This window comes from Lithobates pipiens, unplaced genomic scaffold, assembly GCF_037356315.1.
Source record: "Lithobates pipiens isolate NorthernLeopardFrog02 unplaced genomic scaffold, aLitPip1_a1.2 Scaffold_19, whole genome shotgun sequence".
In the NCBI taxonomy this organism is placed as follows: Eukaryota; Metazoa; Chordata; class Amphibia; order Anura; family Ranidae; genus Lithobates; species Lithobates pipiens.
The window spans coordinates 206,762,303-206,785,743 of NW_027507764.1; the positions used below are offsets into that span (position 1 = coordinate 206,762,303).

General features: G+C 43.6%; 1 protein-coding gene across 3 annotated transcripts in view; it reads left to right on the forward strand.

Annotated features, from left to right (window-relative positions):
• The first annotated feature begins 2,077 nt into the window (after positions 1–2,077).
• ELMO1 (engulfment and cell motility 1) overlaps positions 2,078–23,441 on the forward strand; it is a 568,419-nt gene continuing 547,055 nt past the window's right edge. For 2 of the 3 annotated variants that reach the window (XM_077491651.1, XM_077491655.1), the window contains exon 1: positions 2,078–2,230. The gene's annotated coding sequence lies outside the window, so the exon portion shown is untranslated. Of the gene's footprint in view, positions 2,231–14,684; positions 14,801–23,441 lie in introns of those variants that run through there. The other variant, XM_077491653.1, reaches the window with a different exon arrangement.

Below are 23,441 nucleotides of genomic sequence, written 5' to 3' on the forward strand. Positions count from 1 at the left end.
TTTGCTGTTCCTGGTGGTCCTGGGGGCTTCCCTGGTGGTCCAGTGTGGGAATCCGAGGGGGGACGATCAACGGCTTTTCCTGTTTACATCGTAATCAGCCATGATTGGACACGGCTGATCACATGGTAAAGAGTCTCTGCCGGAGGCTTTTTACTGAGATCAGTGTAGCGGTGTGTCAGACTGACATACCGCACCACCGATCGCGGCAATGCGTGCCCCCACGGGAGCGTGGCGGCATGTTATCCTGAAGGACGTCATATGACGCCCAGTCAGGATAACAGAACCACCGCCCGGCCGTCAATCTGCTATTGACTGGGCGGGGAGCGGTTAAAAATCGCTGATCACTGCCATTATTAGTAAAGAAAAAAATAATAATAAAAATGCCATAACTATATCCCCTATTTTGTAGGCGCTATAACTTTTGAGCAAACCAATCAATATATGTTTATTGCAATGTTTTTTTTAACAAAAATATGTAGGATATTGGCCTAAACTGATAAAGAAATTTGTTTTTTTTATTTTTTGGGGATATTTATTATAGCAAAAAGTAAAAAATATTGTTTTTTTATTTTAAATTGTCGACCCTTTTTTTGTTTATAGCGCAAAAAATAAAAACCGCAGAGGTGATCAAATACCACCAAAAGAAAGCTCTATTTGTGGGAAAAAAGGACGTCAATTTTGTTTGGGTACAACATTGCATGACTGCACAATTGTCAGTTAAAGCGACGCAGTGCCGTATCGCAAAAAAAGGCCTGGTCATTAAGGGCTAAATCCTGAAGTGGTTAAAGATTTCCATTGAAGTCTATGGCCCTCAAGTTGCATGAAAGTCGTACCAAAGTAGAGCATGAACTGCTTTGAAGCTGCTGCAACTTTAAGTTGTGCACATATGAATGGTTATTATTGGAAAACATGGGGAGATACTTGTCATGCAACTTCGATGTCCGAAGTTGCATGACAAGTTGCACAAGTGTGAATGGAGCCTAAATCACCCCCCGTGTGCATTTCGGGCCGCTCATCTGTGGCAGAGGCTCTGCATTTTGAGCTGTACACCCACTCCTGCCTACATGCCAATTTTGACATGTGATTATGTCAGTGCAGCCGCTGCGTGTTGTATCCCCTTGCATGGGCCACCTGCACGCAGCTCCGAAGAGGACACACAAATGCGTCTGCCAGTGACTTTGCACGGAGGATGGGCATAATGGTCCGTATGAACGAGCCCTTTATACATGTAGACGACGTTCATTCAAGCAAACATTTTCTATTTTATGGATCTTACTGCAGCAGTGCTTATTGTTCCATACCTCCCAACATTTTGAGGTGGGAATGAGGGACACCTACTAGCAAATGTATGTAGCCATAGGACACGCCCCCTGCCACACCCCCTTAAAGGAGAATTAACCCCCAAAAAAAGGTTAATTCCCAAGTGCTTTTTTTTTTTTTTTTAACCACTACTATTCCTTTATATTGGCTTTTAAAATGTACAAATGCAGCAATTTAGAAATTGGATGAAAGGTTTAGTGCTGGGAAACACTTTTTGAAAGATAAAAAGTGCATTTTATATGTAACTATATAGATCAGATGAAAATGAGGGACAAATGAGGGGGAAAGAGGGACATTGCGCCAAATCTGGGACAGCCCCTCAAAATCAGGGACAGTTGGGAGCTATGCACATATGTTTTTATTTATAAAGCGCTGCGCAAACCGTTGGCGCTATATAAATCCTGTATAGTAATTATTAATAATAATAGCGTGTTTAGATGCATTACACAAAAAACTGCTACAGGGATCCAAATGTTTTTTTTTTGTTTTTTTTTGCCTGTGTGCAGAAAGTTTTTTTTTTTAGTACAGAAAGTTTTTTGTGCAGAAAGTTTTTTTGTACAGAAAGTTTTTTGTGCAGAAAGTTCCCTGAAGTCCATGAGTGATGGTGGGGAAGGTCTGATCACACCTCCCAGGATCTGTGTACATAGAGCACATTACAGGATGTGGGGGGAAGATAAGTGACAAGGGGGAGGAAGTCCCATCTGTACACTGATGCCATCACACACAAAGTGACATGAAGCCTGATCACAGCATTGCTTCACTTAGGCGGGCAACCAACATACAACTCCTCCCTTCCTCCATCTCCTCCCCTCCTCCTCTCTACACCTCCCAGCCTGCTGCTGCTGCTGCTGCTGAGCCCAGAGAGCACACAGAGTGGAGTGCCCGGGGACGATCGCTGCCCTGCATACAGGTAGGTGGCCATCCATCCACCGATCTATCACGATCTGCATTGCTGCTGACACTGACCCCATCCCCAGCACTGGAGGGGGGAGCCTCTTACTTCTCCAGCTCTATACAAGTCAGTAATACACAGATGACAGCTTGTGATCGGAATGGGACTGATGATCGGTGTTCTGATCTGGGCAGTGGGGCACATCTGATGATCACCCCCCCCCCCCCCACACTATGTGCCCACCCTGGACTCCTGCCACATCGGGCTGTGTGCTGGGGTGGCAAGTTTGCTGGTTGCTGTGATCACAAGTTGTATATCTAGTCAGATCTCTATGAAGATGACCCCCTCTGGATTGCACTGATATACACAGTACGATCATTCTATCAGATCGCCGACAGCAATGGCCAAATCAGCAACGTGGTCATGGATAAAGCCGAGCCAGTGTGTGTTATGGCATAATAGTCAGTGATCATGTGTTGTGACCAATCAGATCTCATCATTATTATTATTATTACTGAGCTGTCATCGTGTGTGCCTGACTCTGCATCACACTTCTGCTGCCCTCCACATGGAGGATTGTTTGGAGCTTTTCATTAGATTGTGATCAAAGCAATCAGCAGCCCATGATTGGATGATGAGATACTGGTGTGTCAATCGTCCAGAGCTGACTAATGGCCCATGCGTACGATCCGAATATCGTACAAAAACTGTCGTACGAGGAAGAATCGTACGATTTTCAGATCGTGTGTACACTACTTTCGAGAGCCAATCACGACAGTTCATCTGATTATTATTCGACTGGACAAGCACGAAAATGTTCCTCGTATGATACCAGATCGTGCGATTTTCGTTTAGTCAGTACAGTTGTCATCCGAAAATACAATAGAAATACATGACATCACTTCAGATTTTTTATTTTTTTGTTCTGTAATACGAGAATTTTCGCGACTTTATATATTGAATTTCTGCTTGCGTTTATTAAGCGAACAAGATCGTACGATCTGTCGTATGATATTCGGATCGTGCGTACGGGCCATAATGGATGGGGTTCATTTGAATTTGGACTGTTTTGATTGTTTATTGAAAAGGACATTACATGCCAATTACTGGGGGGGGGGGAGTTGGGGTTCATCATTAATTGAGATCACCTTACACCAGGAGTCTCAAACTGGCAACACTCCAGCTGTTGTGAAACTACAAGTCCCATGAGGCATTGCAAGGTTGACAGTTACAAGCATGACTCCCACTGGCAGAGAGGCATGATGGGACTTGTAGTTTTTCAACAGCTGGAGGGCTGCCAGTTTGAGACCCCCTGCCTTGCATTCTGATCCTTAAATGCAAGACTGTTGGGGCACTTGCAGAAAACGCACCAAAACTGCCTGATCTTATGTAAGCCTAGGGCAAAACACTGATAAAAAAAAAAACACAGCGGATCTGTGTGAAAGGGGCTACAATGCTAGAATGGCAACTTTAGTTGACCAGTATATTAATTTTCAGGCGTAGTTTACATTGTTGCATTGTGTTAAAGTGGTTGTAAACCTCCAGACATGAAATATGAACAAAGCATATCCCTCTATAGTGTGTACTTGTCTCACTCTAGGGCAGGGGGCTCTAAACTTTTTAAACAAAAAAGAAGACACTGCCCCATCATAGGTTTTAACAGGGGGACTAGTCATCATTGGTCTTAGCAAGAGGAATAGTGCCCCATTGATGTCAGTGGGAGGAATAATGCACCAGTGATGGTGGCAGCAGGAGGAATAGTGCCCCAGTGATGGTGTCAGTGGGAGGAATAGTGCCCCCGTTGATGGTGTCAGTGGGAGGAATAATGCCCCAGTGATGGTGTCAGCGGAAGGAATAATGCCCCAGTGATGGTGTCAGTGGGAGGAATAGTGCCCCAGTGATGGTGTCAGTGGGAGGAATAGTGCCCCAGTGATGGTTTCAGTGGGAGGAATAGTGCCCCAGTGATGGTGTCAGTGGGAGGAATAGTGCCCAAGTGATGGTGTCAGTGGGAGGAATAGTGCCCCAGTGATGGTGTCAGTGGGAGGAATAGTGCCCCATTGATGGTGTCAGTGGGAGGAATAGGGCCTCATCATTGGTGTCAGCGGGAGGAATAGTGCCCCCGTTGATGGTGTCAGTGGGAGGAATAATGCCCCAGTGATGGTGTCAGCGGAAGGAATAATGCCCCAGTGATGGTGTCAGTGGGAGGAATAGTGCCCCAGTGATGGTGTCAGTGGGAGGAATAGTGCCCCAGTGATGGTTTCAGTGGGAGGAATAGTGCCCCAGTGATGGTGTCAGTGGGAGGAATAGTGCCCAAGTGATGGTGTCAGTGGGAGGAATAGTGCCCCAGTGATGGTGTCAGTGGGAGGAATAGTGCCCCATTGATGGTGTCAGTGGGAGGAATAGGGCCTCATCATTGGTGTCAGCGGGAGGAATAGTGCCCTCTCATTGGTATCAGCGGGAGGAATAGTGCCCTCTCATTGGTATCAGCGGGAGGAATAGTGCCCTCTCATTGGTATCAGTGGGAGGAATAGTGCCCCATCGATGGTGTCAGCGGGAGGAATAGTGCCCCTATCGATGGTGTCAGCGGGAGATATAGTGCCCCATCGATGGTGTCAGCAGGAGAAATAGTACCCCATCATTGGTTTTAACAGGAGGAATAGTGCCCCGTTGATGGTGTCAGTGGGAGGAATGATGCCTCATCATTGGTGTCAGTTGGAGGAAAAGTGTCCCAAGGGCCAGATGGAAGCAAGCAAAGTGCCACAGTTTGGAGACGACTACTCTAGAGCACAGAGTGTAATTTCTGTCTGCTGTTTCCTTCCTCTGCTATCAGCATGAGTCTAACAGGTTTTCCTGACACCAAGAGAAAAAAGGTGACAGGGGAGGGATCTCCATTAGATTGAAAGCCTCAGCTATAGAGCCATGGATAGGCATGTGTGCTGCGTGAAAGGAGGTATGTCTCTCCCCTCCAATCAGCTCTCACTGAACTCTGCAGAGTGTGATTTCAGCTCTCCACCCTCTTTTTTTTCTGACAGCTCAGACAAGCCTTAGTCATTCTGGGCTTTGAACGGATATAGCGAGGAGAAGACTGCAGATGAATTAGTTTCATGCTGCGTATCACCTCACTGGGTATATAATGGGGTTTACAACCACTTTAATGGCCCCTTTGCACTTGTACATTGTGGCGACTCGTGTTACTACAATGCACGGGAACGCACCTGCGTTATATGCAGTGTCATTTGTTATCGCACCCCAAGGCTTTGTACTTTATAGCCTAGCGCACCACAACGCATATACAGTGCATTGCGTTGGAAGAAAAAAAAAAAAAGGCATGTTTTTTCATCCATTGTGGTGCATTAGCAGCAATTGTGACTTAATTCACCTATCCCCTCCACCTCATGCAATCACAGAACGTCTTGTATTCATTGAAGAAAAAAAAAAAAAGCGTTCTGTAAATGGTGGCAGTGCCTAGTGAGTGACCTCCTGTGTGCAGTGGGGCATCTGCTCAGCACAGGACACAGAAGATTGTGGTTATCACTATAGGAGCACTGACTACTACCGCGAGTGTCCACTTCCCCAGAGGACCCTCAGGTATGAGATATGAAAACTTACCTTGGTTCAAGTTGGACCAATCCATGTATGATATTAAGATCTTATCTGGAGTTCAGTTTTTAGTGTTCTGTTGTGGATGTATTGCAATAACACACACTTGTTATGGTACAAGTTAATCTGCAACCAATATGAGTGTGCAATAAACATCATACCTGGAGTTCAGCCTTTAAGTATTCTGTTAACACCAAGACACACACAGGGAAATTCAATAAAATCTTGATGGCCCTTTTAAGAGCAGTAATCCCCTTTGGAACTACCTGCTGATGACTCTGGAAAAAAATTGCACAAATTTTGGTAAAATTTCCAACAGGTAGTTCTTACTACCATCACTCCAAGAACCTGAAGCTTTGGCAGCAACAGAATCTTAAAGACTCATCACCAGTTTGGAGATCAAGAACCAACAGCAAGTAAGACCAGTTCTGAGCTGGTGTAGGGAGGTGCACCTTTTGTCCAGAGTGGGGCATGTCTGGGGTGACTTCTTGCATTCCGTAGTACCAATTGGTTCACTGGCCAGACACCATATTTTTCAGCCTCTGAGACATTTGGTCCCCATTTACACCACAGCATTTTGTAGCTTGAAGCTCGAAAACGCTGGAGGAGAAAAAAAAAAAATCACATGTTCTCTATGGAGTTATTTCACATCTCCACTAAATGTCCCCTGAAACGCAAAAGAGTTCTGGAGCTGATTTGTAGCTTGAATTGGGTGGATTGGTGCATTTTCGAACAGTTATTTTTGTTCCATAGAAATGCACGGAGACCACTTGATTCAATGATTTTTAAATGTTTTAGGGCGCTTTGCGTGTTTTGTAACGATTTCCGGTCAAATGCAATAATTGAATGAAAATAAATAATTTAATAAATAGATTAAAAAAAACCCTAACCCACACACGACCGGACTTTTCAACGGACTTGGTCCGGCGGACAATCAGCTGAGGTCCCCCGGACTTTCAAACGAACAGAATTGGCCACACACAATCACTCCAAAAGTCAGACGAGTTCGAACGTGATGACGTAGAATAAGGACGTTCATAGCCAATAGCTGCCCTAGCGTCGGTTTTAGTCCGTCGGACTAGCACACAGATGACCGGATTTTTCGACCGGACTCAAGTCCGTCGGAAAGATTTGAAGTAAGTTTTATTTCTAGGTCCACCGGACTTTTGGGAAGAAAAAGTCCGCTGGAGCCCACACATGATCAAATTGTCCGACGGATTCCAGTCCGCCGAACCAAGTCCGTCAAAGTCCGGTCGTGTGTAAGTGGCATAATATTAACCAATAACCTTATTCCCCTAAGCTAACAAAACAAATAAACAATAAGTAAATAAATATTTAATAAGTAAATGAACCCCCTAACCTTTTAAACTCTAACCTTTAACACCTTACAGAAAAAAAAAGTAAAAAAATGAATACATTAATAATAGTAAATAAGATTGGATGAAAAAGCTGAAAAACAAAGCAACACATGATGAAACAGATGATACTTTTCTCTATTGGAGAAAAACATCAAAACTCAAAAACGCTTTAGAAAATCTATACATAAATGCTCAAAAACACGCATACAAATGCTCGAAAAAACGCTCAAAAATGTGACACTCGGCTGTGAATGCAGCCAGGCTCCTGGCAGGTGCACCCCTGCTTTTCACCTTCGTGAAAAGGCTGGAATTTCAGGTACAATAGCTAAACCCCCAGTGTACATGAGACCTGGTACTTGCATTTGCGCAGATTTATTTAATTTGCAATCCATGCCTGGTATATGCGACTTGGAGGAAACGCTCTTTTATTATAAAATGATTGGTGAATTGCATGGCATTCTGAATACACTTGGTCTGACTATAACCGGTTGCACCATACAATCTGAAAGTCCATCTCAATCCGCTGACAGCAACTTCAGGGGAATGTGATGGATGGTGGATTCAGTTTTGGACGGTTCTGCAGTAAGTTATTGGCTGCTCTGTTATTCAGCACCTACAGTATAGAGGCAGCATAATGTCTGACATACAATTCTTAGGGAATGTTACATATTTTGTTGAAACGGTAAAACCAAACATGACAGGAAGACATTGGTAAATTGCTTTTCACATACTGATGAATTTTATCTAGAGTTCATCATTAGGTCCAAATCACACTTTGATGCAATGCGATGTAATTCATTTCTAATGGCACCTAAACTTACGTCAATGATTTTTTGTATGTTGCATTACAAAAAAGTGGTCTAGTCTGATTTTGGACACTCTGTGGTGTATTGAAAGCCCATTCAAAAAGAAATGGGCTGCCTTAGTGCCCGTTCACATCACAAAAACGTCCTCCAGATCCATTTCGGATGCGTTTTTGATGCGTTTCTGGATGCACAAAAAAAAAAAGAAATCTCCTGTAGTATTTTTCATGATGCACAGAAGGGCATGGTGCAGGTATGAACAAGAAAATAATGGAAATCCTCTTTGCTTTGTCAGGGACCATGTTTTGAATCGCACTAGTGAACAGGGTCTTACATTTGAACCTTAGTTCGGGGTTGTGTTGACTCATTGTAGACCCTTCTCCCTTATTCTTGTATGGGTTACGAATAGTTCAGAATTAGAAGTAACAGTTTTGCGGCCGCTTGTACTGAAATAAAAACGATTTGTCACGATTTGGAGGTCGATGGATCTGGCCAAAGGTGGAGGAAGATATTTGTTGAATGATTCCTCTAGACCAGGGATATGCACTTAGCGGACCTCCAGCTGTTGCAGAACTACAAGTCCCATGAGGCATAGCAAGATTCTGACAGCCACACGCATGACACCCAGAGGCAGAGGCATGATGGGACTTTTAGTGTTGCAACAGCTGGAGGTCTGCTAATTGCATATCCCTGTTCAAGGTCTTGGGGCTCCTGAACATTCTGGGACATTCATTCTCATCTAGGACTCTCTTGAGATATGGATGATCTTCCATTTAATGGTGGCTGCATAGTTCCAGGGCCAAAGCCACTTGGGGGCATGACACTAAGAATCTTTTTAGCTGTTCCCAAGGATGGCATTCTTCCCACTGTCGACCAATGTTAGTGCAGCGTTCTTCCCACTGTCTTCCATTGTGAGGGCGGCATTCTTCCCACTGTTCACCAATGTGAGGGCGGCATTCTTCCCACTGTTCACCAATGTGAGGGCGGCATTCTTCCCACTGTTCACCAATGTGAGGGCGGCATTCTTCCCACTGTTCACCAATGTGAGGGTGGCATTCTTCCCACTGTTCACCAATGTGAGGGCGGCATTCTTCCCACTGTTCACCAATGTGAGGGCGGCATTCTTCCCACTGTTCACCAATGTGAGGGCGGCATTCTTCCCACTGTTCACCAATGTGAGGGCGGCATTCTTCCCACTGTTCACCAATGTGAGGGCGGCATACTTCCCACTGTTCACCAATGTGAGGGCGGCATTCTTCCCACTGTTCACCAATGTGAGGGCGGCATTCTTCCCACTGTTCACCAATGTGAGGGCGGCATTCTTTTCACTATCTACTAATGTTAGTGTGGCATTCTTTTCACTATCTACCAATGTTATTGCGGCATTCTTCCCACTGTCTACTAATGTTAGTGCGGCCTTCTTCCCACTGCCTACCAATGTTAGTGCGGCCTTCTTCCCACTGTCCACCAATGTTAGTGCGGCCTTCTTCCCTACTGTCCACCAATGTTAGTGCGGCCTTCTTCCCTACTGTCCACCAATGTTAGTGCGGCCTTCTTCCCTACTGTCCACCAATGTTAGTGCGGCCTTCTTCCCTACTGTCCACCAATGTTAGTGCGGCCTTCTTCCCTACTGTCCACCAATGTTAGTGCGGCCTTCTTCCCTACTGTCCACCAATGTTAGTGCGGCCTTCTTCCCTACTGTCCACCAATGTTAGTGCGGCCTTCTTCCCTACTGTCCACCAATATTAGTGTGCGGCCTTCTTCCCACTGGCAACCAAAGTAGGGAGAATATATCCCCCTGACACCCATAAATTGGTTTTAGCAGAGGTTCCGCAAGACCAGAAAATTATTTCAAGGGTTCTTCTGGGATAAAAAGGTTAAGCAACTCTGCTTTTAGAACATCAACACCTAAACGTTACCATGTGCTTTTATTATCACTCTTATTTACAATCTACATATACTGTAGGTATATAATTATCGCATGTTCAATGTTAAAGTAAATCTATGAGAATTGAAATATGGGTGTGTTTCCATTGCAGACTTCTTTTCAGTATTTGCTGCCACCAGGACAGTCATACTAATCCTTACACCAATACCCAACGAGTCCCTGACTTAGAACAGGCACATGGTCCATGAATTCTGAACTCCTTGTCTTGCATGCTTGTATATTTCATTTCCAATAATTTTTATTAGTTTTAACAGATGAAATGTACATTAAACATTTAGACAATGCAAAGAGAGAAAAAAAACCCCGAAACTTATCTAGGCCTTCACGGCCTATAGGGCTTTAAGAAAACATTTTGTCTGTTCTGGAGTCACGTTGTTTAAGATGCATGCTTGTATTTAAAAAAAAAAAAATAAGTTGGCATGGTCAGCCCACATATTGTGAGCCGCACAGGTTTACTTTAAATAGAACAAGTGGGCTCTAGTGCTGTTGTGAAAATGCTTGGCATTTAACTACACTATCAATTTTAAAGGCCCTTCAAATAGGAAGTAGAACTTTTTAAACTCGATTCCTCTTTGTCACGTACTGTCTTGCTTCCGTGGCTGTCAATTATTTCCGCTTAGCAGTAGAGTACGCAGGATGTTTTTTCCAGCTACACATGTGGTTTCTGTATTCAGATTTCCAGCGATGACTATTCAAGTGATCCCACACAAAGAAAGGCAAAGACATTTTGATGCTTAAAGCTTCGTGACATATTTGCTGGCAGGGTTCGGAGAATGGTGGAGTTGTTTTGTGAGCCGGTATATGTGGAGCAGGTGTTTTTGGTGCGGCAAGATGTGGAAATGTATCCGTCTTTTATTGTGCAGACCTGTGAGAAAGCTTCTCTTTGCTATAACAAAAGTCTAGCTATTGGCTGTATACAGAATGGACATCTGTTATATGATCTGCAAGGAGTAGCAGCAAACCACTGTACTGTTGAAACCTAATACAATGCATGTGCATTTAATCCGAATCAGTAGAGGTGTACCAAATGGAAATTTTGGTGCCAAAGACCGAAAATGACAAAAAAAAAAAAAAAAAATATATAAATGTGTGTGTGTGTGTGTGTGTGTGTGTCTGTGTGTGTGTATATATATAGATAGATAGATATGTGTGTTTACTTTTTCATTCACTTAAGGACCAAGCCTCTTTTTGAGATTCCGAGAAGCCCCCCCCACCTGCAGATCCCCCAACGGCCAGGGTTGTCAGGAAGAGGCCCTTGTCCTCATCAACATGGGGACAAGCAGCTTTGGGGTGGGCGGCAGGGCACCCACCCCCCCATGTTGAGAGCATGCGACCTGGTACGGTTCAGGAGGGGGTGCTCGCTCGTCCCCGCCTCCTTTCCTGACCAGCCGGGGCTGCGTGCTCTGATAGGGGTCTGGTATGGATTTTGGAGGGACCTCCACACCGTTTTTTCGGTGTAGGGCCTGGTATGCTCTTAGGGGTGAACCCATGCCGCTTTTTTATTTAAAATTTGGCATGGAGTTCCCCCTCGAGAGCTGATTATTCTGTGATTGACCAAAGTCGCCTGGCCTGGGGGCGACTTGAAGTCGTGTTGAAGTTGCCCCAAGTCACGCTGTGATTCATACTCAAGTTGTCTAAGTTGCCTCCCAAAGTCACGCTGCAAGTTGTGTTGCCCTGTGTGAATGGACTCTAAATGTCACAATTAAAAATTGCGCACGCACATGGAATAGTGAAAAAACGACGATACTTTAAAAATCTCCATAGGTGCTGCTTTAAAAATTTACAGGTTACCTGCTTAGAGTTACAGAGGAGGTCTAGAGCTAGAATTGTAGATCTCGCTATAACATTTGCGGCACTACCTCACGTGTGGTGCGAAAACTGTTTACTAAATGCGTGTGCGAATTAGGTATACGTTCGCTTCTGTACACGAGCATAGAGAAATGGGGGCTCTTTCATTTTTTTTTTTTTTTTTTTTTTCAGGGACTATTTAAATTTTTTTTTTGCACTTGTCTGTTTACTTTATCACTTTTATTCCTATTTGCAAGGAATGTAACCACCCCCCCTTGTGATAGAAATAAGGGATAAGGTGTCCTCTTTATGGAGAAATCTGGGGTCTATAAGACCTCAAATCTCTCCTTTACCTTTTGAAAGCATCAGATAAATAAAAATAAAGACATTTATCTGATGATAAAAAAAGTACTTCCTATAAATTACTGACAATAGCTTCAGCCAACTCAGTGTGTTTGTGTGTGTGTATGTATATATATGTGTGTGTGTGTGTGTGTGTGTGTGTGTGTTTGTATGTATATATAATAATTTTATTTTTATTTTTTATTTTTTTAAATTTTTTTTAGCCTGTAAAGCATTGCCCGTGTGATCAGCATTTGGATGGAGGAATATGTTAGATTTATTTTGTTCAGCCACCTGGCTGAATGAAAAAAAAATCCAGTCTGTGGCTAGCTTTAAGATGCAAAAGGCAACTGGATGTGGGCATGATGCATTGTAATGTTTCAAGTGAATGGGGCCATGCCGCAACCGCATTCAAAAACAGGTGGTGAGCAGGCAACTAGACTTCCAGCAGTGGTAGAGAGGCAGTCAACAGTAAAGCCTTCTACACACAATGAGAAAATCGGATAGCCATACACTTAAATGTACACTTTAACCACTTGCTTACTGGGCACCTAAACCCCCTTCCTGCCCAGACCAATTTTCAGCTTTTAGTGCTGTCACCCTTTTGAATGACAACACTGTACCCAAATGAAATTTTTATCATTTTTTTCCCCACAAATAGAGCTTTCTTTTGGTGGTATTTGATCATCTCTGGGTTTTTTATTTTTTGTTAAAAAAATTAAAAAAGACCGATTTAAAAAAACAAAACTGTTTTATATTTTGTTAATCAATTTTGCAATCAGGTATTTTTTCTCCTTCATTGATGTACGCTGATGAGGCTGCACTGATGGGCACTTATAGGTGACACTGAGGGGCACTGATGTGTGGCACTGAAGTGCACTGATAGGTGGCAGTGATGGGCACTGATTGTCACTGGTAGGTGACACTGATGGGCAGCACTGTTGGTGGCACTGATTGGCAGCACTGGTGGGCATTGATAGGTGGCACTGATTGATGGCACTTAAGTAACGTGGGCACTGTCAGCACTGATTGGTAGGCACTGATTTGTGGCACTGGCAGGCATTACTGGTGGGCACATAATATGTTGTTAATCTTCGGGACCGATGTCCCTGCAAACAGCAGCCGGTGATCGGCTTTTTTTTCTCCTCACGCTGTCAGTGTGAGAAGAAAAAAAAAACAATTACCGATCCTCTGTTTACATCATGGGGCCGGGATCGCCCCCCTTACTCGGATCTGTGATCGCAGCGCGTCCCCCCTTCAGGGGTGCATAGCGAAGCTGCAAAAGGGAGGACATCAATAGATGTCCTCCCAGCAAAGCAGATCCGCGCTGTAGCCGTCATTCGGCTATAGCGCGGATCTGAAGGAGTTAAATAAAAATCAGATGTTGTGATCACTTACGATAAAAAAAATTCTAGCCTGCACCTTCACTTTTTGCCATCCGAGAAGTCGGAATCGGCTATCGAAATCGCTATATGAACGATAATATAATCAGCCAATCGTTCGCCGTACAAAATTTATCTTTCAATCTCCTTATTGTGTGTATGGGCCTTAAAGTGGAACTTCAGTCATTTTTTTTCAACTTTCCATCTATTAAATCTTCTGCCCTTGTTGCTTTAACTTTTGATAGTAAAACATTTTTTTATGCTAGTAAATACCTTTTTTATACAGCCCACTTCCTGTTTCTTGTCTGATAAAAAGCCTAGGCTTATGACATCATGTCTCTCTCTCTCTCTCTCTCTCTCTCTCTCTCTCTCTCTCTCTCTGTCTCTCTGTCTCTCTGTCTCTCTCTGTCTCTCTCTGTCTCTCTCTGTCTCTCTCTGTCTCTCTCTGTCTCTCTCTGTCTCTCTCTGTCTCTCTCTCTCTCTCTCTCTCTCTCTCTCTCTCTCTCTCTCTCTCTCTCTCCCCCCTCCCTCGGCTTTCAATGGATTTTTTTTGAAGCACGCGATTAGAGCCCGAGGCTCTAATTGGCTTTAAAAAAGGATGGGCTCGGGGCGCTGACCCCACCCAGTTGTGTGACAATGGCAAATTAATATTTGCTATTGTCTTCCTGATTCTCCTCTCTGCGAATCAGGGAGCGGGTCCTGAGACCAATCTGGTCTCAGGACCCACTTCCTGTTTGGCCAGGAGGAGAAGCAATGGGCCCGAGTAGCTGGAGTGAGGAGCAGCAGCCCTACTCTGGATCCTTGTCATCTGTCTCTGCTTCCTAAGGTAAGGAGGCCTCTGCCTGCCTCCTTGCTATCCGTCTCCTATGCGGTGGGGGAATTGCACCCTTCCCGTCTGTCTCGGAATGGTGTTGATTTGCTCCCCCCCCCCCCCCAAAAAAAATATTGAGTACCAGCCGCAACTTGTGTTCCTCTTAGTGTGCTGACCATGGTATTCATGGCTGCTGATCCATGATACCTTGGTCAGTTTACGTGCCTCCGTCAGCCCGCTGCTCTTCCTCTCCCCATCCCTCCCTTCCTGTCAGCTCGAGTGTCTGTGTGTGAGCCGTCTCCTCTGCTCCCCCCTCTTGCCGCTATTTCGTCTGTCAGTAAAGTTAGTGTTTCCAGTTCCTGCCAGCCCATCTGTAATAACAAGATGTACTACACAGTGTGTGATTTTTTTATTTATTTTTTATTTTTTTTATTCTGCAGCTAAATACCATTTTTCACATTTTCACGTGAACGCCTGGCTGATGTCAGAAGGGAAATGCAACCCCTCCCACTGTGGTCCTTAGATCGGTGACCGCACATCAGCGATTTGAAAAAAGGTATTTAGAAGCAGAATTAAAACATAAAAATACACACACACACACACACACACACACACACACACACACACACACACACTGTGTAGTACATCTTACTATTAAATAGGGGCTGGCAGGAATTGGACCCTATTACAATAACCCTACTTTAAGTGGATTCAAACATAGATTCATACCTAAAAAAAAAACAAACAAACAAAAAAAAAGGGACAGATTTGATGGACCACTTGGGCTGTGACTCTTTTATGTTTCTATAACACCTTCTGGATAGCGAACTCCTCTTCAGGGGGCTACCACAAGTCTAAATGAGCCTGATGAATGCTGATGCTCCCTCTCCCAGTTAAAGTGCTGCTGTACAGGGCTTTACAGGAGGCTGATATTATCAAATATACAGGTACTTATGATACGTAAAAACGTGTATCACTTTTTACTGAATACATACCTGAAATAAATGATAGTGGTTTATAGATGCTTGAAGTTCAGAAAATAAATATGTATATTCTGTTCCAGCTCATTTATCAGGAGGTTGGTTTTCTATACATTCCTGTGTGTCCTGCAGCTGTGTGTGTGTGTGTGTGTGTCCCCTGCAGCTGTTTGTGTGTGTGTATGTGTGTGTGTATATATATATATATATATATATATATATATATATATATATATATATATATATATATATATATATATATATATATGGGATTTTGTGTATGTATATAAAACTGTTTGCATTAAGTAGTATTTACTCCTATGGAGATTAGTGGACAGTTTTTTTTTTTTTGTTTTTTTACTTTTAACATTATAGTTGACTGTCTATAAGGTCCAGTACTGTTAAGATTTTATACTGAGCATGTTGTCTTGATAGTTTTTAATTATATAGCACTTTACTATCGGGACAAGCATTGATTTATTTATACAGTAAAGACTATAAGCACTGATTTTTAATCTGTTGTTTCTTTGATTATTAATACATGCAGCGTCTTTGATACATAATGGAACAATGAAGACCTAAACCCTTTGAGAATCCTACTCAAGACTAATGATTACATTTTTAGGTAGAGAATAATTACAACACCATAAGGCAATATCATGCATGGCTCCCTGGTACTTTCTGGGCCTGGGGAGCCATATGTGCCATGTACAGCCACCGGTACAAGTGAGTGGTTGTGCACGGGTACACTCTGCCGATGGCGCCTGCTTCTTCCCCAACATGAAAATGGTCCAATGGGTAAAATAAAGATCCTTATCGTTGTGTTTGTTTTAAAAAGGGGCTGCTAGTGGTGTAAATCCTATAGGCATGTAATGTATAAAATGATTAAGCAAGTAGATTAAAGAGTACCATTCACCCTTCGCATTCGGCAGTGGGTCACATGCCAGGATCACGTGAGCAAATTATTTGGAAGCACCTCTTTCTTGCTATGAACCGTCCTCTGTAGTCCAAAGTCTAGGGGGAAAAAAAAGTCACAAGTCCATCTAGTTCAACCATAAAAAAATTAAATTAAAATAAAAAATATCATACAGTGCCAAATATACACAATTCTATACCCACAGTTGATCCAGAGGAAGGCGAAAAACCCCCAGCAGAGCATGGTCCAATTTGCTAAAGCAGGGGAAAAAATTCCTTCCTGATCCCAGAGAGGCAATCAGATTTTCCCTGGATCAACTTTACCTATAAATTTTACCCAGTTGCCCTGGCAGGTTTTGAAAAATCCCATTGAGCTGTGGGGCGCAGCACTTTATTTATTTATTTATTTATTTATTTATTTATTTATTACCTAGCAGCACAATTGTCCCACTTTTTCTATTTGGACAAAGGTGAAAAGGATCGCTACTTAGCCTTGGTTTGCCCTACCCTCACCCCTGGGTTAGTACATCCCTTCCAAATCCTTTTTAAATGCCATAAAGACACCGGTAGGCTGGGGAACGGTGCGGGAATGTTACATCATCATTGCAGGGTGTGGGAGGTGATAGAACGCAAACTGAAACTGCTGCTTACGCACTCCCCTTTGGAACAACCCGGGATTGCGAGAACTGACAACCGTACCAGACCCCGCTGTAAGGATGTGCAGAGGGGTGAGATACCTCTCAGATGTGTACAACGGGAGTATCCTTAAATCGTTCCAACAACTTAAAGACGACTTTGCCCTTCCTAACTCTATGCACTTCCGATACCTGCAGCTCCGCCATGCCCTTCAGGCCCAGTTCCCTGACGCCTCTCCCCACACTGGGTGTCTAGACCCTATAGGTACAGTGACGGGCCCCGAATCCCAAAAACGTATTTCGGTCTTCTACAATTCCCTTCTTCGTCCGACGGCGACATTAATCGCCTACAGGCTGAAAGACCGATGGTCTGACGATGTGGGGGGGCTGGAAGAGGATGAATGGGAAGAGGCACTAGAGGCCTGTAAAAAAGTATCCACTAAACTCTCAGACCGACTCACACACCTTTACATCCTACACAGGTCGTACCTGACCCCGCTTCGCCTGGCCAAATATAAACCCACCCGTAACCCACTATGCCCCAGATGCGCCAGCCCCAACAGCACATTCTTCCACCTCCTTTGGTCATGCCCCGATATGCAAAATTATTGGACCCAGGATGTAAAATTCATCCACGATAAAATGGGATCCCCCCTGACAGTTTGCCCAAAACTGTGTTTACTGGGAATCTTCCCTGACCCTGACTCCGACAAGTTCCACAAAATATTCCTCCAGGAATCGCTTTTCATAGCTAGGCTCCTTGTGGCCAGGAGATGGCTCCAACCTATGCCCCTGACTATTCAGGAGTGGAAATCCGCCATTAATAGAGTTCTCCCCTTTTAAGAAGGAAATCTATGCGCACGGGATGCCTGCCTAAATACGGCAAAATACCCCTGGCTCAATAGTGTTGATACATGTAATGACCTACCTACCTAGACCTAGTGGGTATATCCAGGCCCCCTGCCTGTTTTTCCCGCTCCATCTCGCAAAGAACTGTCAGTTTGTGATTGTGTCAGTACATGCTGCTTCACCTGTCTCATTACTGTATGCAATAGTGATAGCTGCCGCCAAGATTTACCCATTTTGTCAAATGTATGATTCCTGCTGTCAACATGGTACCTGCTGTAAATTGCCAATCTTTGTTTCGTAAATAAAGGTTTTATTGTAAAAAAAAAAAAATGTTACCCAGTTATATTACCGTATATACTCGAGTATAGGCCGACCCGAATATAAGCCGAGGTCCCCAATTTACCCCCAAAAAACTGGAAAAAATTATTGACTCGTGTATAAGCCGAGGGTGAGACATGCCTGTCCATCCCTGTGTGTCGTCCATCCCTGTGTGTGTCCATGCATCCGTGTGTGTGTGTGTCCATGCATCCGTGTGTGTGTGTGTGTCCATGCATCCGTGTGTGTGTGTGTGTGTCCATGCATCCGTGTGTGTGTGTGTCCATCCATCCCTGTGTGTGTGCATGCATCCGTGTGTGTGTGTGTGTGTGTGTGTGTGTGTGTCCATGCATCCGTGTGTGTCCATGCATCCGTGTGTGTGTGTGTGTGTGTGTGTGTGTGTGTCCGTGCAGCCTACCTGTGTCCAGCCTGCCTGTGTCCGTCCAGCCTGTGTCCGTCCAGCCTGTGTCCGTCCAGCCTGTGTCCGTCCCGGCCTGCGTCCCGTCCCGGCCTGCGTCCCGTCCCGGCCTGCGTCCCGGCCTGCGTCCCGGCCTGCGTCCCGTCCCGGCCTGCGTCCCGGCCCGTCCCGGCCCGTCCCGCAGCTCTTCGTCGGTGGCCATTCTAGGATTCAAAAGCCGCGCCTCCGTCGGTGATAGGCGGAACACTCAATTTCCCACTGACTGCTGGGAAATTGAGTGTTCCGCCTATCGGATGTCCGTGATAGGCGGAACACTCAATTTCCCAGCAGTCAGTGGTCCGCCTATCATGGACGTCCGCTCATCCTTATACTACGGACGAGGATGAGAGGACGTCCGTGATAGGCGGAACACAGACTGCTGGGAAATTCAGTGTTCCGCCTATCACAGGCGAAGGCGGAGACGGAGGCGCGGCCTTTGAATCCTAGAATGGCCGCTGTCTGTCTGCTCGACACGCTGATCGGGCAGACAGACAGCGATGACTCGAGTATAAGCCGAGGGGGGCACTTTCAGCCTCAAAAAAGAGGCTGAAAATCTCGGCTTATACTCGAGTATATACGGTATGTGCATTTAGGAAAGAATCCAGGCCTTTCTTAAAGCAATCTACTGAGCTGGCCAGAACCACCTCTGCAGGGAGTCTATTCCACATTTTCACAGAACTGAAATCTCTTTTCCTCTAGACGTAAAGAGTGCCCCTTTTCCTCAGTGGTGACCGTAAAATGAATAACTCAACACCAAGTTCACTATATGGACCCCTTATATATTTGTACATGTTGATCATACCCCCCTTAATCTCCGCTTGTCAAGAGAGAATAAATTCAGTTCCTCTAATATTTCCTCATAGCTGAGTTCCTCCATGTCTCTTATCAGTTTGGTTGCCCTTCTCTGCACTTTCTCCAGTTCCCCAATAACCTTTTTGAGAACTGGTGCCCATAACTGAACTGCATATTCCAGATGAGGTCTTACTAATGATTTGTACATGGGCAAAATTATATCTCTCTCTGGAGTCCATACCTCTCTTAATACAAGAATGGACTTTGCTCACTTTGGAAACCACAGCTTGGCATTGCATGCTATTATTTAGCTTATTATCTACCAAAACCCCCAGATCCTTCTCCACTATGGATCCCCCCACTTGTACTCCCCCTAAAATGTATGATGCATGTATATTCTTAGCTCCCAAGTGCATAACTTTACATTTATCAACATCAATCCTCATCTGCCACATAGTCGCCCAAATAGACAGAGCATTGAGGTCGGCTTGTAAATTGGAGACATCCCAACGTTATTCCACTGCATAGCTTAGTGTCATCTACAAAGACTGAAATTATACTTTTAATCCCAGACCCAATATAATTTATAAGGATATTAGAAAGTAAGGGTCCCAGCACTGAACCTTGGGGTACACCACTGATATTCTTAGACCATTCAGATTATGAGTCATTAACCACTACTCTCTGATTTACTAAAGGCAAATAGACTATGTACTTTGCAGTTGCTCCAGAGCTTTTAATAAATGAAAATAAAAAAGCTTTATTTTACAAAGAATACCCAATCACAGCAAGGAAAAAAAAAACTGCTTTTTTTTTCTTGCGTGTGATGATTGGATGATGGAAGTCGGCAGAGCTTCTGCTCATCTACTAAGATCTGGTGCAGGGATCTCCAAACTACGGCCCTCCAGCTGTTGGAGAACTACACGTCCCATGAGGCATTGTAAAACTCTGACATTCACAGACATGACTAGGCATGATGGGAATTGTAGTTCCTCAACTATTGGAGGACCGTAGTTTGGAGACCCCTGATCTGGAGCAACTGCTCTTGCAGTGTGCAACTGCATTTTGCAAAGTGCATCGTTTACTCACCTTTAGTAAATCAACCCTACAATCTCTGAACACTAAGGTTGATTTGATGTCATTAAAGACTGCAGAAAATCAGTTTTCAGTTTAAAAAAATAAAATAAAGTCTCACTCTTTTGCTGCTTCCTCTGTAGTGTGCCTGCGTCCATTAGAGAATGTGCCAGTTGCATTTTGATGATAGTGATAGTAGTAAGGTGCCACCATTGTCTAAATTGCCTGTGAGATGTGAGATCCATTTACGAGAAACGTCTTAACTTTTTTTTCATATACATATGAAAGTGATCAAGCCAATGTAAATCATCCATGCAGAAATCCCTTTTGATTATGACTAAGATGAAGAGCAGACCAAATTTAACAGTGAATGCAAAAATCAAAACCCTTTTTCTCAATATTGAGATATATAATTTGATACAGAATAAATTCTGCATACAATGTAAATGGCAATGCACCTGTTTTCTGGTGGGTTACATGGCCCCTGCTTTGTCTTTGTTAGGTATTTGAGCATGTTTGTCTTTGTATATTCCATGGGTGGGCTGACCTTTTTATATATCTAAATAATTGCATTTAAAATGTAAATTGTATAGCCGCATTTACACTGTTTATTTTAGATTGTTGTATAAAACAGAAGACGGTGACTTAGAAAATGCCAAGAAAAGGATATTTTGAGTGAAAACAGTAAAACGGTTTAAAAGCGTGTGTGTATTTCAGTAAGAATGTAATATTTATATTGTTAAACATGGACTATAAAGCAGAGACAAACAATGGCTCCCCTGCTGTTGTTTAAACTGCAAATTCCAGCATGTTGTATTGGCTGTGCAGCAGCTGGGGAGACAACTTGGTGAGCATTGTATAAAGTAGAACCCCGGACTAACCGATTACATTAAAGTAATTGTAAATGATAACCTTGTAAAACAATTTATTCCATTTAAAAAATAAATCAAATGCAAAACATTTTTGTATAGATAAAAAAAAAAAGTGATTGCATTCCCTCTGTTCTCAGCTGCATAAGAGCTGGGGAAGGAGAAGCAGCAGTGCACTGAGCTTCCTCGTAATAGGCTGTGCTGGGGGGGTGTCAGGACAAGTCTGAACATTGCAACCTGAGTTCCCAGCATAGCTAGCGAACTGACCACAGTGTGTTCTCCTGCTTAGTGTGGTCAGTTTTTAATCGGAAAACAAGGGGACTAGCACGATCACCAGTTATTTCACACAAATGTATCAATACAAAGAGAATAGGATACTTTCTCATAGAAGTAACAAATGCTTTAACTACTGACCACGTCAAGACCATAACAGATGTCCCTCTTCAAAGTTAGGACATATATATTGGCATGCGGCAGTCCAGAAGTGGTTAAAGGAGGAGCCACAAGTAATCAATATTTTTATGCATTCTTAAGTACTGTATTGTGAAAAAAAGGTCTTAACACAAAACTCCAACTCAATAACATTTTAAATTGAATAAGTACAGAACACAAAGGAAAATTCTGTACTGTGAAATACAATGATGTATAACGCGTCGTTCGGGTGGGGAGAGCTGGTCGGAAGTCCGAGTGGTCGTTAAACGGGCAAGTCTTTAAACGAGGAGTATCTGTATATATTTTTGTTTTCACTAAGTGCAGTTAATTGGTTTATTGGTCCTATTTGAAACTTATTGATGTACTTTAGCCGTTAAAATTATCTGCCAATTTGATCTGTAGAAATACAGTAATGCCTACCTAAGAAAAGATAGTGAACAAGACACAGCTGGGGGCCAAGTTCCTCCATGGATGTACACGGGGCCAGGCAAAGTTTGTGTTGTACTTCTTTCTATTAATGTCCCGTCCAGGACTTCCTCATTAGCCCATACGTAAATGCTCTGGCTCCTGTGCTCGACTTACACAGAATGTTTGCCAACGTCTGCAGCTCCCCGCTGTGTACTATAATAACAACTTGGCAGAGATAATTGCATATGAATATACAGTGTATATACACAACCTGAATCACAGAGAGCTTGAGATTCTGTCTGTGGAAGTTGATTATTACTTAATTATAGCTGGTTAGATGGAGGCAAGAGTGAAAGTGATGAAAGTAAGATGACGTAGTATGTACGTGGCAGGAGTTGTGAATAAATATGGAGCCATCACCTTAGAAAACGTGCTGCTTGGCTCCCATCCCTATCTGTATATTCTCCCATACCGCTATATATTCACAATTCACAAATGGTTATCGCATGCAATATTTGTATTTTTTGGGGAAATCTTTACGTGCAATATTAATAAAAGATGCAGTTCAGAATTTGTGGTAAAGACAGCAAATTCGGTAAATTTTGTTTTAGGGTAAATATTGGAAAAAATGTAAATAATTCATTAACCACTTGCTTACTGGGCACTAAAATCCCCCTACTGTCCAGACCAATTTTCAGCTTTCAGCGCTGTCGCACTTTGAATGACAATTGTGCGGTCATACAACACTGTACGCAAAGGACGTTTTTATCATTTCTTCCCCACAAATAGAGCAATCTTTTGGTGGTATTTTACCACCTCTGCGGTTTTTATTCGTTATTAAAATTTTTTAAAAATACTGAATAAAAAAAAATAGATAATATTTTTATATTTTGTTATAAAATTTTGCAAACAGGTAATTTTTCTCCTTCATTGATGTACGTGGATGAGGCTGCACTGATGGGCACGGATGGGTTGCACTGATGGGCACCAATAGGGCAGCACTGGTGTGCACTGAGAGGTGGCACTGATGGGTGGCACTGAAGAGCATTGATAGGTGGCATTGGTGGGAACTGAGAAGTGGCACTGATAGGATGGCACTGAAGGTTGGCAGTGATGGGCTCTGATGGGTGGCAGTGATGGGGGGGGGGTAGGTTACACTGAAAGGCAGCACTGCTAGGTGGCACTGATGAGGCACTGATTGGCACCACTGGTGGGCATTGATAGGTGGCACTTGTGAGCATTAATAGGTGACACTCATGGGCATTGATAGGTGGCACTGGTGGCCATTGTGGGCACTGGCAGGTGGCACTGGCAGGCACAGAGCAGGCAGATGTGCCTCCTTCCTCTTCGGGACCGATGTCCCTTGAGCATAAGCCGGTGATCGGCTTTTTTTGAGGAGAAAAAAACAATTACTGAGCTTTTGTTTACACACGTGATTAGTTGTCATTGGCTGACAGCTGATCACGTGGTAAGG